The 18,914-nt window shown below is 45.9% G+C and overlaps 1 long non-coding RNA gene across 1 annotated transcript in view; it reads right to left on the bottom strand.

Annotated features, from left to right (window-relative positions):
• LOC311323134 overlaps positions 1–15,712 on the bottom strand; it is a 74,277-nt gene extending 58,565 nt beyond the window's left edge. Inside the window, exon 1 of the long non-coding RNA XR_014630944.1 lies at positions 15,619–15,712. This is a non-coding gene — a long non-coding RNA (uncharacterized lncRNA). The remainder of the gene's footprint in view (positions 1–15,618) is intronic.
• Positions 15,713–18,914: the final 3,202 nt, after the last annotated feature.

Consider the following 18,914-nt stretch of genomic DNA (forward strand, 5'->3'; position numbering starts at 1 on the left):
GCTGTGCCATCTGTAACAATGTTCCAGCGTGGCCACGTGTCACATCAAAAGATTCTCCTTTTGAATGGACAGGACTGCACAATGCAAGAAAGGTTGTTTTACTGTAGGACCAATTCTATTGAGACATGTGAAAGTGTGCGTCTGGCAAATTAAATAATCCAAGTCCAAAGTGGCCATGCGACCGAGGGACTCTCGGTCACGCTGTTTACCAGTGGTCCAGGCAGGCGGCCTTTCTGTGTCCCTTTTGAGACACATTTAACTCTCACTGTTTGAAGGAAATGTTTCTCAATGGCAAAATGTGGAACATTGTTGCAAAAAAAAAAAACAGGTCATGGTTTCCTACACTCTGGGACAGAGAACAGAAACAACAATGTACACTCTCCCTCTCATCAAATCTCAGAATATTACTAATATTTATTTGTTTTTGCAGTGTTCCGTAGATCCAACATAAGTGTCTTAAAGTATCTTAAACCTCACAGTGTAAATGGACTGCACTTATATAGTGCTTTTATCCAAAGCGCTTTACAATGAAGGCCTCTCATTCACCCATTCACACACACATACACACACCAATGCCATGGGAGGTGCTAGCCTGCTCATTGGGAGCAATTTGGGGTTCAGTGTCTTTCCCAAGGACACTTCGACATGACGGAAGGAGCCGGGATTCGAGCAGCCGACCCTACGATGACCAGACGACCCGCCCGACCTCCTGAGCCACAGACCCCCCCCCCCCCCCCCGTGTCCACCAGCCAGACGCGCAGAACGATTACGAAGCCTTACCTTAGGATAGAAGATTAAAACATCGACCAAAACAAAGATAATACGAAAAACACACAATCTGGAGCGCCAGGGTTGAGCAACGTTTCTATTGACGGCTTTAATAATGTTGCTCCTTCTGATCTAAACCAGCGAACCCGGAGCCGCTCGGGTGAAGGAGCTGAGACGAACAAGCTAGTCCAGCAGCTACTGAACCGCTGCTTCGTCTGCAACAGAATGTGCTCGTTTCCCCTGCAGCAGTCTGAGAGGAAGACCTCTGGGTTTGAACCTTTAAGTCCGGTGCTTCTGTTGAAAAGTTGTCAGAAAAAGCTGACATCAGATTGCAGTATATTCCTTTACGTTACCACGTGAGTAACGCTGCCCAACGCCATTCTAAAAGCTCTTAAAGACAGTGCATGCTGTTTGGTTTAAAAGGCACATTGATCTATCCTTCCCCTGAATCAGCGAGCGCTGCTAGCAGCGCGCAGGAGAACAGGCTAGTTCTGCTCTGTGGTTCACCATTGGCTGGATTCTCCACAGGATCCAGCGTCCGGCAGACAAGCTCAATCACCCGGCAGCGACCTCCGGACCTGAATCAACTACCGTCGGACGTGTGGTCACTGAGGTTCAACAGCACACACACACACACAAACCGTCCACCACAAACCACTGTCTGAGGCTTGAGGTCAAAGGTCACCGTGATTGGCCAGAGAGATGGGACCGTTGAGTGTTCTAGTCGTTGAGTAGGTGAACAGACAAGTGTTCGGGACTGGAGATGGATTGGTCTAGCCACAGCACCCTGGAATGGGTCCCTGTCCCGTGCAGAAAAATGATGAGCATTATTTTCTCATTCCATCTCTTTACGCCTCCCTTACGTTCTTATTCCATCTCTTAACGCCTCCTTTATGTTCTCATTCCATCTCTTTACGTCTCCCTTACGTTCTCATTATGTCTCTTGTTCTTGCATCCGCGAGCAGCACACAATCAAGACCCCTCAACAGGACAGGACCAGCACACAATCAAGACCCCTCAACAGGACAGGACCAGCACACAATCAAGACCCCTCAACAGGACAGGACAGGACCAGCCACTACTGCATAACACACGGGGGGATTTTGATTTTCTGGAAGTACCTCCCCTCCCAGTAATGCCCCCCCCCCCCCCCAAACACACAAACACATTCTCACACTCACACACACACACACACACACACAGTAATGCCCACCCCCCCAAACACACACAAACACATTCTCACACTCACACACACACACAGTAATGCCCCCCCCCCCCCCCCCCAAACACACACAAACACATTCTCTCTCTCTCACACACACACACACACACATACACACATACAGTAATGCCCCCCCCCACGTCCATCACACATACAGTACACACACACCAGTGCACCAGTACCTACAGTCCCCACTTAGCCCCAGCGCAAGTGGTGGCCAGAGCCTTTAAAGGGCCTCCATTAGTCACCCCTCAGTGGTAGCGGCACCCTGTCATTCAGCCAACTACTCTCCTGTCTCTCTCTCTCTCTCTCTCCATCCCCACTCCTCCGCCCCTCTCTCTCTCTCTCTCCATCCTCATTCCTCCACCCCTCTCCTCTTTCTCTCTCTCTCTCCATCCCCACTCCTCCACCTCTCTCTCCTCTCTCTCTCTCTCTCCATCCATCCATCCCCATTCCTCCACCTCTGTCCTCTCTCTCTCTCCATCCCCACTCCTCCACCTCTCTCTCCATCACCATTCCTCCACCCCTCTCTCCTCTCTCTCTCTCCATCCCCATTCCTCCACCCCTCTCTCCTCTCTCTCTCTATCCCCACTCCTCCACCTCTCTCTCCATCCATTAGCCGACATGACAGAGCGTGTGTGCTGAACGATGTGGGAGGGTTGGGAAGAAAAAAAACAACAGCTTTTCGGTCAAAGGACTTGCCAAGGTTTCATGGTAATTCGTAGCGATTGGCTGGTAAGCGGACTGTGGATGCTACCCCCTCACCAACCGACCCGCGGGCCTCTCACTCATAATGACCTGCCCCTGGAGGTCCGCACCAGGGGTTCGAACCCCCGACCTACAGGCGTCGTAGCACTTTGGTGGCCAAAAACGACTTGGGTGTGTGCAATACACCCTCTGATATCTCTCCTGACACTCCTCGCTTAAACAAACCCAAGAAATATGTATCTGTAAAGTGTGAATTCACACTCTCATACCTGCATGCCTATCATACTGAGCTACATTCTTCATAAGAGATCAAAATCTAGTGAACATCCTCCGGTCTGGCCCCGATACGGCTGCCAAGATCAATCAGACAACTCTGACGTGTGGCTAGGGAGGTTTTCCACTATGAGGTCAGCCAAAGCATATTGATTTTTTTTCTTTTACTACCGTGCACTCGATGAGATTTTCTATGTTCGTAGCACAGACGCTCATTGCGCTGCACTTCTTCGCGCAAAGCCACAAGTCAGGGATTTCTGAAAGCCTCTCAAATTATTAACAATACTCTCTCCAGTCGACAGAACTCGCAACTCAATTCTCTCAGAACATGCTCTCAGACTAGCCAGCACTTCGGAATTAACTTGTCTCCAGACTCCTCCTTCTTTGGCCAGTTTGGATAAAGCAATTTTGATCTTTGAGAGCTGGACTTGAGTCTATTAAGTCATCACTTGGACGGTGTATGTGCCCATAAATCACCCATCCTAATTTACAATTCCTTTTTAAATCCACGTGGGACAAACACACTGTTCAAAATAACATGAAATGTCTTATAGCTAGAAGTGAAAGATATATCATCTGTCAAGAAATAGCATGATCTCCCCTATTGTGTGTGTGTGTGTGTTTAGTGTGCGTGTGTGCTGGGTGTGTGTGTGTGTGCGTACATGTGTGTGTGTTTGGTGTGTGTGTGTGCGTGCATGTGTGTGTGTTTGGTGTGTGTGGGCGTTTGGTGTGTGTGTGTTTGGTGTGTGTGTGTGCGTACATGTGTGTGTGTTTGGTGTGTGCGTGCATGTGTGTGTGTTTGGTGTGTGTGTGTGTTTAGTGTGTGTGTGTGTGTGTGTGTGTGTGTGTGTGTGTGTGTGTGGAGGTAGCGCTAGCCTAGCTGTCACAGTGGTCTAGGCTGCTGGGGATCTGCTGACGGTAGAAGGCAGACCAGGACACGGGCATTAGAGAGACCCACATTAACCTCATTTATCTGTGTCAGGACTCATCAGTCCTGCTGCCACCTCACACGCTAGCTATGTCTCTCTCTCTCTTGTTCTTTGTCTAGCTATGTCTCTCTCTCTCTAGCTATGTCTCTCTCTCTCTCTCTTTAGATGACTACAGTATGTCTCTCTCTACCTATTCATATTACAGCATGTCTTCCCCTACCTACCTCTCTCTAGCTATGTCTCTCTCTCTCTAGCTAGCTACAGTATGTATCTCTCTTTCTACCTCTCTATGTCTCTCTTCCTACCTTTCTCTACTCTCTAGCTATGTCTCTCTCTAGCTAGCAACAGTATGTATCTCTCTCTAACCATGTCTCTCTCTCTACTATGTCTCTCTACCTACCTCTCTCTAGCTCTCTCTCTAGATAGCTACAGTATGTCTCTCTCTAGCCATGTCTCTCTCCCTCTCTCTGTCTAGCTATGTCACTCACTCTCTCTCCATCTCTCTCTGTACTCTGCCTCTAAGGCCTTCCCAGGCATAAGAACAATGTCATAACCCCAATGAGGTACACTCATATTTGATATAATAGTGCTGCTGCTCCAACAGTATTAACATAAGTATTGATGATTGATTGTGATTATCGAGGACCAATATCAAGACGCTTCTTCAGAAATTCCCGTGTGGTTTTCAGTCGACAATCGTCTGGGAAAAGAGAGAGAGAGAGAGAGAGAGAGAGAGAGAGAGAGAGGGAGAGAGAGAGAGTGTGAGAGAGAGAGGGAGAGAGGGAGGGAGACAGAGGGAGAGAGACGGAGAGTGTGAGAGTGAGAGAGAGAGAGAGAGGGAGACAGAGAGAGAGAGAGAGAGAGAGAGGGAGAGAGAGAGAGTGTGAGAGAGAGAGGGAGAGAGGGAGGGAGACAGAGGGAGAGAGACGGAGAGTGTGAGAGTGAGAGAGAGAGAGAGAGGGAGACAGAGGGAGACAGAGGGAGAGAGAGGGAGAGAGAGAGGGAGACAGAGGGAGACAGAGGGAGAGAGAGGGAGAGAGAGAGGGAGACAGAGGGAGAGAGAGGGGCGCTCTACTAAACTCACACTCTGTGATGATAGAGGCGACGGCGACTGGGTTCCGAGGGGAGCGCCGGAGACTGAGGGGGAACGGCCGATTTAGCTTCGCTCACTTATCATGTTCTCGGCCAGTGTTCTACTGAAACCTCCTCTGCCTGTCAGAATGGCCGCTAGCTCCTCTGTCTGAAGAACATAATGAGCCAGATAAACAGAATGGAAAGCAGACAGCAACCAAACCAGCCAGCCATCTGGCCACCAGCGATATAACCAACCAACAAGCCAGACGACCATCCAGTCACCTAAGCAGTCAGCCAGCCAGCCAACCAGTCAGCCAGCCAGCCAACCAGCCAACCAGTCAGCCAGCCAGCCAATCAGCCTACGAACCAGTCAGCCAGCCAGCCAACCAACCAGTCATCCAACCAACCAACCAACCAACCAGTCATCCAGCCAGCCGGCCAGTCAGCCAACCAACCAGTCTGCCAACCTGCCAGCCCGTCAGCCAACCAGCCAACCAACCAGTCAGCAAGCCAACCAGCCAGCCAACAAGACAGCTAACCAGTCAGCCAACCAGGCAACCATCCACGGAGTAAAGCAGCCAGCTAGACAGGCTAGTCCAGCCCTCAACCAAGCCCAACAGGAAATGACATCAGGGAACTGATACAGTTTTAAGTACTGGCCTGTGGTAAATAAAAAAAATAAGGTCCTTGGTTCTTCCTAAAAATACTTTCTCCATCCACTTCCCAGGAAGACGGTCAGTGTGCAGCCGCACGGCGGATCACAGCACAGAGGGGCGTGGCCTATCAACACCGTAGGTTGACAGCTGACAGCGCAAGAATGCGCCCGGCTTATCAGCGTTTGCGTGTGCACGTCACTGACATCATAGAGGAGAAGATAACAGAAGTTGTAGCGCGGAGCCAAGAGCAACACGGTCGAGGGTGGGTTTCACTATTCACACTGATTGTTTGTATCACTGGCGTTTTCCTGTTATTGAATTCCTCTCCCTCCGTGCATATCCTCAGCTGGCACGGGCTGGAGGCATTGTTGATACTCTCGCTCGCTCCTCTCTCGCTCGCGGGGCCGGGCGAGACTGGGTGTGTCGCACCCTCGCCACCCTCTCCGAGGACAGACAGGACGTGCACGCGAGGTACCGTCATCTTCCTGTCCCCCCCGGAGTCCTCTCTCCTCGTCTTGCTCCCGCCCCCCAGTGTGCAAACTGTACCATGGCTTTATGGGGGGGGGGGCACTTTGAAGCGAAGCACGCGGGTGTCGGCGGTTACCGATGTTGTGACGAATTTTAAATATCTTTTGTCTTTTGACTGCTGAAAACATGATGTGCCACAACTATATCTGTCTCATTAAAACTACAGTTGAAGTATTACGTGTTTTAGTATTAGGATTCATCCCTTTTTATCTAGTGCCTCTTAGTAGGCTACAGGCTCAAATGAGCTTAAGATGGCGGCTAACCAGGAGAGGGGGGGATACATAATATAATTCATGAATGTATTACTTATGAACGATTATGTATTCTCTCTTTCTGCTCTCGTAGTGTATTATTGTGGTTGTTACAGTGTAGACTAGCCATTCTGAGGTCCGTGTTGCGATGTGCTCACTTTAAATCCTAAGATATGGGCTACCGTTACTTTCTGGTGAAGTTCTCCTCTTGTGATGTTCGGGGTAGAAACTGTATAAACACTCATCTTGTCTCGACCAGACCAAACCCAAACCAGACCAAACCAGACCAGACCAGACCAGACCAGACCAGACCAGACCAGACCAAACCAAACCCAGACCAGACCAGACCAAACCCAGACCAGACCCAGACCAGACCCAGACCAGACCAGACCAGACCAAACCCAGACCAAACCCAGACCAAACCCAGACCAAACCAAACCCAGACCAAACCAGACCAAACCCAAACCAGACCAAACCAGACCAAACCCAAACCAGACCAAACCAGACCAAACCCAGACCAGACCAGACCAAACCCAGACCAGACCAGACCAAACCAAACCCAGACCAGACCAGACCAGACCAGACCAAACCCAAACCAGACCAGACCCAGACCAGACCAAACCCAGACCAAACCCAGACCAAACCCAGACCAGACCAAACCAGACCAGACCAGACCAGACCAGACCAGACCAGACCAGACCAGACCAAACCCAGACCAGACCAAACCCAGACCAAACCCAGACCAGACCAGACCAAACCCAGACCAGACCAGACCAGACCAAACCCAGACCAAACCCAGACCAGACCAGACCAGACCAGACCAGACCAGACCAAACCCAGACCAAACCCAGACCAGACCAGACCAAACCCAGACCAGACCAAACCCAGACCAAACCCAGACCAGACCAAACCAGACCAAACCCAGGCCAGACCAGACCAAACCCAGACCAGACCAGACCAGACCAGACCAGACCAGACCAGACCAGACCAGACCCATAAACAATAGCACAAGCAGTGATAGGAATAACAGTGCACGGCTAATCTGCCACTCAGGGCGTTTTCTCACCTGTTAGTGAGTCTAGTCCACTTATTTGGTTTGCACTAGATTAACAAATTGATTGTTTCATTTTTTTGAGCTGGCTCAGTCGCTTTCACACCTATTCTTGGGTTCTTGTCCAGACCAATTGATGAGTTGGTGAAGCGAACTAAAATGCACGCTCATTCACTTATTGGTCAGATGTGTCAGGGGCGGGAGCACTCAAACTGCTCTGTAATTGGTCAGAATTACACACGGGAGGTCAGGTAAATAAATTTAAAAAGCAGAAGTGGAGAGAAAGCACGATGGAGAAGGGGGGGGGCAGGATGGTGGGATAACAAAGCAGGACTGATGGATGTTACATGTCTGTGGTCCATATTATCTGCCAGGTAAATTCATGCTTACTACTCAAGACGAAAGAGAGAGGTATCTGACATGTAAATCAATGCTACTGCTCCAGAATGTTCTGTTAAAATTAGTCCCATTGAGAGTACTAGGCTTCAATATTTCAGGTACACCAAAGCCAAATATAAACCATGTAAGCTCTACTCTACAACTAAGGAACTCTAATACTCCTGTAGTTTCAACTCACATTTCATCCATAATAGCTCTCACAAGGTTGTCTTAGTCTGACAGCAAACGAGCAAAGCAGGAATTAGACTATAGTGGCATAATACACTAAGCAACACACAATTAAACCTTCATACAACTAATGCAAGACTTTGATGTCCAAGCCTGTGAACTATTTATGTCTGTTCAATTGGGCTTTTATGGGAGAAGAGGGGGATACTTTAAAGCCTATCCTAAGAGACTTGTGCCTTAAAGGAGTAGTAAAGGGAAAATCATGTTTAGCCCTGTTTTAAGGTTACTTATGATCATATACAATGGTTCAGATCAAAACGTTGATAAAACTAGCACTTTTGAGAAAGTCTGATAATTGCTCTACCACCGTTTTGGTCAGACAATGGATGTGGGTGGGGACCTTGAAAAATATTTCAAAAACATGTTAAACTCTCGATTCCAAAGACAAGAAACTCACTGAGGTGTTAGTTGGCGTTCTGACATATAATTCGCCATAAAGTAAGATTCTAGTTCATCTGGAAAGGCTTTTTAAAAAATATTTAGCATAGAACTATTTAGTCGCAGCACATACGTGTGTAAACTTCCGCAAACTAGGTAGCCTAGCAACATAAACAATAACAATAGCTACCGTAAGTAGTTCCGCTTCCTGAATCCCCTCTGCGGATTGATCTACACATCTACAACGGTCGCTTCAATACAAGTCAATGGATTTCATAAAATGATCAATAAAACCCTACAGGATTCATACTTTGCGAATTTGATGTCAGAACACCAACAGACACCAATTACCCCCTCGCTTCTTGTCTTTGAAATCGAGAGTTTAACATGTTTTTGAATGATTTTTCACAGTGCCCACCCACATCCATTGTGTGACCTAAATGTGGGGGCCAAGCAGTTTAGCTGCAAGCAGCCAATGAATCAGCTAGACTGACATGAGACGTGTTTGACAAGGGTCAAGGATGGTCCCGAGAATTTCAAAAGTCAGACATATGGTTGAACGGGATTCGATCTCTGTACCTGCTGCTTGCAAGGCCGACGCGCTATCCACTGTGCTACGCCGGATGTTGCAAAGGTGAATCGCCCTAGTCCACAAGGCATGTCAGCCTTTCGCTAACCCCTAGGGCTGGGTTTAAAAAATGTATTTATCGATTCTGAATCCCAAAATCGATCTTTTATTTAATGAATGAATTAATAAATGAAGGAATGAATAGTTTATTAATTCATTCAATGATTCATTCATTCATTTTTGGAAATCAGTATCGATACCCAGCCCTAGTATTGATGTGTTGCATAACTTGGCAGTCATGTAATTAAGGTTACAGCTAAAAAAAAACAGGTTTTAGTAACACTAGCCAAATCGATATTGAATCGAATCGAATTGAATCGTGATAATCGATTCTGAACCACGTGAATCGGAATCGAATCGATTCTTGAAATTCGATACCCAGCCCTACTAACCCCCTAACCCCATTAGCTGATTGCGACAAACCACACTTCCGCCCCCTCACACTTGAGCCTGAGTCCTGAGCACTTAATTAATGTCAGCTGGAAGGGTTGCTTCCTCTCGGTTGAGTGAGAGGGGGGGGGTGTCATCATTTAAATTGGCACACGGCGAAAAGTATATGTAGCAGAGCGTAACTATTTACTTCTATAGAATCCAGACAATCACACAAACATTTCGAGGTATAATATGTCCTTCTGTCTTCAAAAGTGTAGGAGAGGTAAAGAGTTAGAAACACAGCATTGATTCTGTCATTTTCTGATTCGAGTTAGAGCGTGGCTCCATTGGTTTCAATGGAGGGGGGGGTCATCATTCAAACTGTCACACGGCAAAAAATTATAAATCGGAGAGCTTAGCTTTTTGGATTTTACGAATCCCAAGAGTTATGTTAATGTTTTTATATATAATATGTGTATAAGCTGTGCAAATTGGAAGAGGGATGGCAGTTTAGAAAATGTGTGACATTGTTCCAAAGTGCGTCTCTCCCCACTTTAAAATCTGTGAAATTGTGCAGAACACCAAAAGTGTAACTTGCATTCTGCAATCAAGAGAATGAAAAAATAATGAAACCATGGTTTGTTTTGAACTCAGCTTGACGCAAGGAATCCAATGATCCCTGAATCATGAAAATTGAACATACGGTAAAAAAGTTACAAGCATTAACGTGACTCCAACTTTGACACGATGGTGTCGCTAGAGTGCTCAACTTGACTCGGTGACAGAGGTCACGGGAGGGTCCCTAACCAGTCTGCTAAACATACTTTTGATACATTAAAGCATTTCTGCGATATGCCCCAACTTCCTGTTTGGTGGCTTTGTCGCCAAATTCAATTGGCTGTCACAAGCGAACGTATTGGAATATCAACAATTCAAATCAATCTTTTGTAGACATTGGTCTACAGATTATGTGTATTAAGTTTTTTGCAGATTTGTGAAAATCTGTAGGAGGAGTAGCATTTTAAGTGTTTTTCACAAAATCCAAAATGGCGGACAATCCAATATGGTATGCATGACGTAATAGGGTTCGTTTAACTCGGCTTAAGCCAAGGAATCATATGGCACCTTGATTTTGAAATAAATAGGATTTACGGGTCAAAAGTTGAGTGCATAAATGCATTGCCAACTTTGACATGTTGGTGGCGCTAGAGTGTTGGAGCTGAGGACATGGGACTTGGTCAGAGGGGCCATGGAACTGTCCTGAATCAGTGTGCCAAATGTCATAACTTTCTACCATACGGTTCTATGGGCTAACATAGACTCCAATGGCAGAATAATAATAACTAGTGCTGCGAGCAGCAGTGAGCGGGCCCTCGCACCCCACGCGTGTCGGGTCGCTGCGCCGTTAAAGGCTGTGCTATTTCGGTGTGCAGTACTGAGAGAAACTTCCTGTCACCAGTAGGTGGCGCTCTAGGCGTGACTCAATACCGAAGCATAGATGTGTTCAGGACGGTACCTTGATGAAGCGTGAGAAATGTTGAGTAAATCGGATAACGTATGTAGGAGTTATGAGGACTTCCTGTTTCACCAGTAGGTGGCGCTGTAAGTGTGACTCAATACCAACACATAGATGGGTTCAGAAGGCCACCTTCATGAAGCGTCAGCAATTTGGTGCAAATCGGATGATGTATGCAGGAGTTATGAGGACTTCCTGTTTCACCAATAGGTGGCGCTATACGTATGACGCAATACTGACACATAGATGTGTTCAGGACAGAACCGTCATGAAGCGTGAGCTATATCGGACAAATTGGATAATGTATGGAGGAGTTATGAGGACTTCCTGTTTCACCAATAGGTGGCGCTATAAGTATGACGCAATACTGACACATGGATGTGTTCAGGACAGAACCGTCATGAAGCGTGAGATATATCGGACAAATTGGATAATGTATGTAGGAGTTATGAGGACTTCGTGTTTTATGGCGAAATGTCAAACTTTGGCGGGGCGCCACGGCAAGGGTGTTTGGTGAAAACTCAATTTTTTTTACACAAAGGTCTTAAGATGAAGCTGACCCGATATGAAGTTGATCGGATGAAATCTGTAGGAGGAGTTCGTCGAAGTACGAGGCATGGAAATGGTCAAAACAAGGACAAAATGGCACATTAAAAGCAAAATGGCGGCCTTCCTGTTGCATGTTGGGTATAGCTCCAAGAGACATTTTAGTGCGTCTCGATGAACTACATATGCCCTCCGAATTTCGTTCGCCTACATCAAACTGAAAGGTGGGGCTCGCCATTTTAGATTTTCCAGGGGGCGCTCTTGAGCCGTTTTGCCACGCCCATTTCCGTCACCCATGAATTATCAAATTTTTCACCGGGACTGACGTATCTGCAAAGTTTCATCCGTTTTCATTGATGTTCAGGCCGCCTATAAGGCATTTGTTTGGAGTAAAGGAGAAGGAGAAGAATAATAATAATCCTTCGAGTTTCAATAGGGCCTCGCACCGCCAGTGCTCGGGCCCTAATAATAAAGAACAAAGAAAGAATAAGGAAAGGTAGAAACATAATGGTGGCCTACGCAGCTTCGCTGCTTGGCCCCCAATAAAATGGAAACATTAAGCATTTTAGCTACATTGCTAATGTACAATGTTCAACAAATAGTTGACAGACAAAGGGCCAGGTTAAAGATAAATGCATAACGAAAAGATAAAAGAGGTACTTTTAAAAAGTGGGGTTACAGTGGGGTTTGTGTTCCTTTGGTTGCAATTTTCTTATCGCAATAGGTCACAAATCTTGCTACTGTGATTGCAGATACAGATATGAAAGTACTGTATGTCTCTCTGTCTCTCTCTCTCTTCCATTCACACACCACACTGATTGACTGACTAAGCTACTGAGTGGCGATACAATTTGTACTGTACACAAAATATGATGCTTGGTGAATCAGTAAAAATGCTGTCTATTCTGCTCAGGAGGCAGTCTACTGTCTAAATCCACTGAGTTCAGAGCTTGAGGGGTTTAATAGCTCTTTTGATGCTTGTTCTAAATGTTAGGATTATCAGGTTAGTATCAGGGTTACAGTAGGTGCATTGTGGGTACAATTCTCATTAGTTAGAGTTGTCATATTCACAACATAGATCAGATGACTCTTATGTAGGTAGTTTGATTATGTTGGACAGGTCAGAGATATCTAGAGCATGGCTAGGTCATCTGTGTCCAACCGTGACACAGTAGTCATGCCGTTAGGGGGGGAGTCTGTAGGGTTTGGTCAAAGGGGTTAACACTGTGAGAGGAGAAACTATAGAAATGAGAGGAGAGGAAGAAAAAGAAAGTGAGAGAGAGAGAGAGAGAGAGAGAGAGAGAGAGAGGGGAGGAGAAGAAAAGAACAATGTTAGATTGGTATACTACTGGAGCAGCTGAGCAACGTGGCTTGGCACAGGTCCTCTCACACACTCACACATACTTTTTCAGTGTGTGTGTGTGTGTGTGTGTGTGTGTGTGTGTGTGTGTGTGTGTGTGTGTGTATAAAGAGCCTGTCTGGATCAGCCTCACATTGGCCCTCGGCAAAGGTTGAAACTAGGGAGCCTGTGTCTCACCCATTTCCCTGTGTACACGCACGTCCCAGACCTGGGCTGCTATTGGTCGATCTCCAGGCCCCTCCCCTCACTCGGGGTGGAATCACGATGGCCTGTGCCTGCAGGTAGGGAGGGACGTGTCCTCCTACCTTATTCACTATCTCACAGCTCCGCCATGAAAACCTAGCGCAGTGAATACCTGTAAGTCTGTCTCTCTCTCTCTACTACTACAAACAGACAGACAGACAGACTGACAGGAGTTTTAGATGGCCCGTCTGGTTTTTCTTCTCCTCACGTGCGTGGTAATAGTTGAGAGAGAGAAAGAGAGAGAGAGAGAGAGAGAGAGAGAGAGAAAAAGAGAGAGAAAAAGAGAGAGAAAAAGAGAGAGAAAGAGAGAGAGAAAGGGAGAGAGAGAGAACATAAGAGGAACTAGGCAGATCACAGTGATGAAGTACTGCGGAGGTTCAGCAGCATATGTGTGTGTGTGTGTCTGATATACCGAGTTTGATGTGTGTGTGTGTGTGTGTGTGTGTGTATGTGTGTGTGACGTGTGTGTAATGTGTGTCTCTGTTGTGTGTGTGTGTGTGTGTGTGTGTGTGTGTGTGTGTGTGTGTGTGTGTGTGTGTGTATGTGACGTATGTGTGTGTGATGTGTGTCTCTGATGTGTGTGTGTGTGTGTGTGTGCGTGTGTGTGTGTGACGTGTGTGATGTGTGTCACACTGACAAATGAGCTGAGCTGAGTAAAATGGCTTGTGATTAGGACACGTTGGCTCCTAATTGCCTCTCATTAGCATTTAAAAGTGAGTGGCGGAGGGGGCGGGATCAAAGGGGGGGAGGGCCAGCAGAAGTGTTAATTCAGTCCACAGCACCACCAACGCCCACGCCTGGGTCACACATCGTTATCATTATCACTCACCTCGTTATCGGGGCTGAGGCGTTCATGAGAGCTCTGCTCAAAACCATCCGTTACAAAAGAAAACTGTTACTTTTGATGCCATTCAGGCACATTGACACACTAAGAAACATCATGTTGTGTAATGTGTACTAATATGTATAATGTGTAAACAACCTTTGATCAGATATCAAATTCTTGAACTGAAGGAATTGAAACAGAAGTACCACCAGTAGACTTTAGGGGGTTGATATTCACCTTTAAACGAGTGAGAAAGAAAGGAGTCAGTCCTGACTTGCTCTGCAGCAGGTGACAGACATGGCAATCAGCCAACGCAAATCAAAGCACACTCCTACTACCAAGAAGACAGGCATGGTAGCAGAGCTGCAAAGGAAGATGGAGTGGTCCGGTGCATGGCTGTATAGGCTCAAGTGTGGGGTGTGTTAATCTTGTCCATAAAGAGCTAAGTCATTGTAAATGTAGACGGTCTCTTAACTATCCCAGCAGTATCCACTACATCTGTGCAACAATGTGGTTGGCTAAAGACCATGCATAGCAACAAGTTCAGTAGGCCTACATGGAAGTTACATGTAACATCTAGTGCAACCTTTCAAGATGTTATAACTGAAATCCAAAATATTGATTTTGCAGTTGGATTAGAAACAGAGCAACATTTCCCCCTGCAACACTGAAACACATCTGGTAAAATCATACAACTACGAACAATAGCCTATAACATTCTACAGAACCTGCATCTAGGGTGGGTCGAGCAGCCTCATAGCCTACAACTTGGCTACGATGCATAGTCTACTGCAATTCCGAACTGTAAACAGTGTAAAAATAGCGATCACAGGGATCCCTACGTCCCGTTATATAATCAGCTGGGCTCGGGTGGGTGACATCACGGGTAGTCGAGCAATCACCAGCCGCACAAACCCAATGTCCTTTACGACCCACCATCAATGGAAACTGATTGGTAGTGACATTATCACAGTCATACATCAATGAAACAACTGCAAATCCATGCAATAAATTACCTAAACGCATTTTTAAAAATAGCGAACGAATTATATGGACTGTGGTTAGTTGTCTCTAGTATCGTTTTCCATAAAAACACTTCCGCTATGCAGACACGTTGATGAAACTGCAAATGTCTCGCTTTGGCAAAGCCGTGTCATTAAAAGAGTTCAAGCCAATGCATATGTAGTACCCAGACCTACTCTTTTACGAACGTGTAAGTGATTGATAGTATCTAGCCTACTACGAAGACGGTGTCAAAAGAAAAAGTGTTATCTGTCGGTCGAGGTGGCGTGGCGCAGTTTCTGTAAGTAGCGCGCTCGCCCGACACCAGCTTGCCAGTGTAAGCACTCCTTGCTCGGTTTCAATTCCGCGAAACCACCGCTCTCTTCAATCGCACTTTAACCTTACTTTGCATTTCCAATTCGAAATGACAAGTGTATAAGAGTAAGCGTCAAGCACCCTTGTATGCTCGGGATAATAATAAAAAATAGGTCAGAGTAAGAAGTAAACATTTTCAAAGGCTTTGGAATAAACCAGCGCGACTGCACGACCCTGCCTACTTATAGCCATTTTCTACAACTGCTCAACACGAAAAAGTGACACGGTAAAAACACTAACGTTGTCAGGCGGTGACAGTAGAATAGACAAGACCATATGACTTACTGTACGGTACACTGGACTGGTGAGCGTGTGCCTGTCCTTGTTGCCACGGCTTCCCTAGCTCTGCTCCTACGCTGACGATGGAACCGTCTCCCCTCGTAATGATGTCTGCAGCGCAGAGCTAATAGCTCTATCGCTCCGTGCCCCCACCTCCGGAGTGAGAGAGAGCGTGCGTGCGCGCACGCCTGGGTATGTGAGTGAATGTGTAGTACAAATATGGAGCAGTTGGCAGGCGCTGGTTGCCGTGTTCTTGCTCACTATGCAAAAGGAGTAGAAGTAAGTAGTAAGCAACCGACTCAGAGGAATAAAACCTGTACAAACACTCGTTAAATCTCACACTAAACTCACACTATTAAATCCGTGTTTGTCCTACATTTCATTCAGATGAATCAGAGGAAATTGAGACTTGCAGAGAAGTTCCAATAAGACATTTTGACAAATGAATTCAATGCCAAACTCAAACACACACACACACAAATCCAGCTTACAAATATATACTGTATGCTTTCATGCGTGACTTGGGCCTTTCACTTTAGCCTCGGGCCGCATAAGCATATCAGGGTGCTTGAGGTAGCTTAGATATCAGAAAGCTGCCGCAGACTGACAGTCAGCTGACAGTGTGCTGGATCTCAAGCGCAGATAGCCATTTCCCCTCGACTAGTAAACTGGTATATAAGTGACTTAGGTCTGTATAATGTCATAGCATGACTTCAGTTGAAGCAAATTAGAAATTCAACTGATTATTTTTTCAGTAAGTTTTCATTTCAGTCAAAAACATTTTGGTCCCGGATTTATCTCGAGACACAGATGTGGGAAGTCCACGTTTGAAGAGGCAGATGTAGTTAAAGGTGCTCTGTTCGATTTACTGCACTTTTTGTAAAAATAATAATCATAATAAAAAAATGTTATTATTATTATTATAAAATATATATATATATATGCAATAAATAGGTCCAGGGGAGTCATAACTATTTGTACAGAAAATATAGCCAACAGTGTAGTGCCTGTGGAGCAAATGCAGAATTTATTTTTATTATGAGCGAAGCCGGCCCGGCGCTGAGCCCCACCCCCTGAACGGCACCGTAGGGCAGCGTCATCTTGATGGGCGTTTGAGAAGGCCGTTGGGAATAGGCCTATATAGCTAACGTTAGCTGAACACTGCTGAGAGAAGTTATAGTCCGGGAGCAAAGACACCACGGTCTTTTGCTAAAAAAGTCAGACAAAGACAAAAGAAGATCACTAGGGTGAGCATATTTTGATTTCCAAAAAAGAGGACACTCGGCCCGGTCACGAGATAGCCTAAATACTCGCAGTTTACTCAAAGATGCCTTATAATTTGTATATATTTAAAGTGTATATGTATGGATAGAAAATTCAGTTATATTAAAAAAGAATATCTCTCAAAGACAGAAATTCAGATAGGCTTCTCAGAGGTTTCAATGTGCTTTATTATGTCTAAAATAATATCCCTTTGATTGAAGTTTCAATTGTACAAAAATAACTGTAAAATCTCTGGAATAAAATAATGATATAATAGTAATAATGCCTCTTCTGTATAAGAAAATCAACTTGTAACTAAATAATAGCTCTCTTGTCAAGTCTTACTGGACATATAAAAAAGTATTAGTAAATAAGTTGTAGGCTATGTGTGGGCTAAATTGATTGGTTGATTTTTCATTTGGTCTTGATTTCCGTAAGCCAGAATCCTTTTACCTGGCCTACAATGTTGAGTGAATGACGAGCTAAGACAGCTGTCAACGGACCGTAACGTGGACTGTATTTTCATGAGGACTGTAGGGAGCGACAGAGGACTACCAAAACGCTAAACATGATGAAAATGAAGAGAATGCAGAGAATACCCACAGTCCACCGCGTCTCATGTGACACAGTGCTTGAGTGCATCCAAGTCATGATCCGAGTGAATCACACATAAATGATGACATTTGCCGATAACACAACATTTATCTTGAAATCCACATGCTGCAAACATATCCCACCCAACATAATTTTTAAATTATTATTAAATTAAAACAGACGTCAATCGGTCAATTTGCAGAGCCGAGCGGAGAGCTGAGGGGATAGTCAGAGCAGCCTCTGCGTCGGAGGGACGCGGCAGCCAATGAAAACGAAGTGGTAGGTGCATTGAGCTAAACTGGCTTGGGAATCGTTGGCACGCCGCTGGAAGTGCTGTCCCATTTAATTCACGGCCTTGCACCCTCTGGCCCTTCCAGCTGACGTCAATTAAGTGCTCAGGCCTCAGGCCGCAAGTGCGAGGGGCCACAAGGGTGGTTTGCGCACTCAGATTGGGATTCAGCTTCAGTCTCGCCAGCAATGCTGCGCCGGTGTTTGCTTCCTCGTTCGGTGTCTGCTTCCTCGTTGTGAGTGTTGGAGATCCGCCTACAAAGCAGCCTCTCTGGGATTACGTCACACACACTAACCCAAACAAGGACAACCGGAGCGGGGAAAAAAACACAGACACACACAAGGAAAACCGGACATTATCATCAATTTATAAACCCCCCCCCCGGATGCCCCGGACAGGACGTGAAAAGTGGACATGTCCGGATAAAAGAGGACGTTTGGTCACCCTAACGTACACAAATCAATATTGGGCTGGCTTTTACTATCTGGAGAGAGGTTAGGTTGGAGCTACTTTGGCCATCAAAAGCGACTCGGAGCTCGCCTTTCTTCTCCTCAATGCGTAAGTAACTAAATTCAGGTTCATAAGCAACGTTAGCCAGCCCTAGTCCCCCTAGAATGTTAGCTACCATGTATTTCTGTATTATACATATATATATATATTCATATATATCCATATATGGAGTGAAAACGCCCACTTGTTTATATCTGATAGCTGCACCACTGCCCCATCTAGTGGCCGAAAAAAGAAAAGAGAAATCGAACTGAGCACCTTTAATTTAGTATTTTTAGGGCCCGAGCACTGGTGGTGCGAGGCCCGATTGAAATTGTAAGGATTCTTATTATTCTCCTACCGTCTCCTACCTTCTACCTTCTACCTTCTTCTAGGAAGAATGCCATTTTGGTGGCCTAAACATCGATGAAAACGCATGAAACTTTGCAGATACGTCAGTCCCAGTGAAAAATTTGATATTTCATGGGTGAGGGAAATGGGCGTGGCAAAATGGCTCAAGAAAAAAATGGCAAACAGCAAAACGGCCCCCTGGAAATTTAAAAATGGCGAGCCCCACCCCCTTTCAGTTTGATGTAGGCAAACGAAATTCGGTGGGCGTATGTACTTCATCGAGACACTAAAATGTCTCTTGGAGCTATAGCCAACA

This window comes from Borostomias antarcticus (assembly GCF_949987555.1).
Source record: "Borostomias antarcticus genome assembly, chromosome: 21".
Lineage (NCBI taxonomy): Eukaryota > Metazoa > Chordata > Actinopteri > Stomiiformes > Stomiidae > Borostomias > Borostomias antarcticus.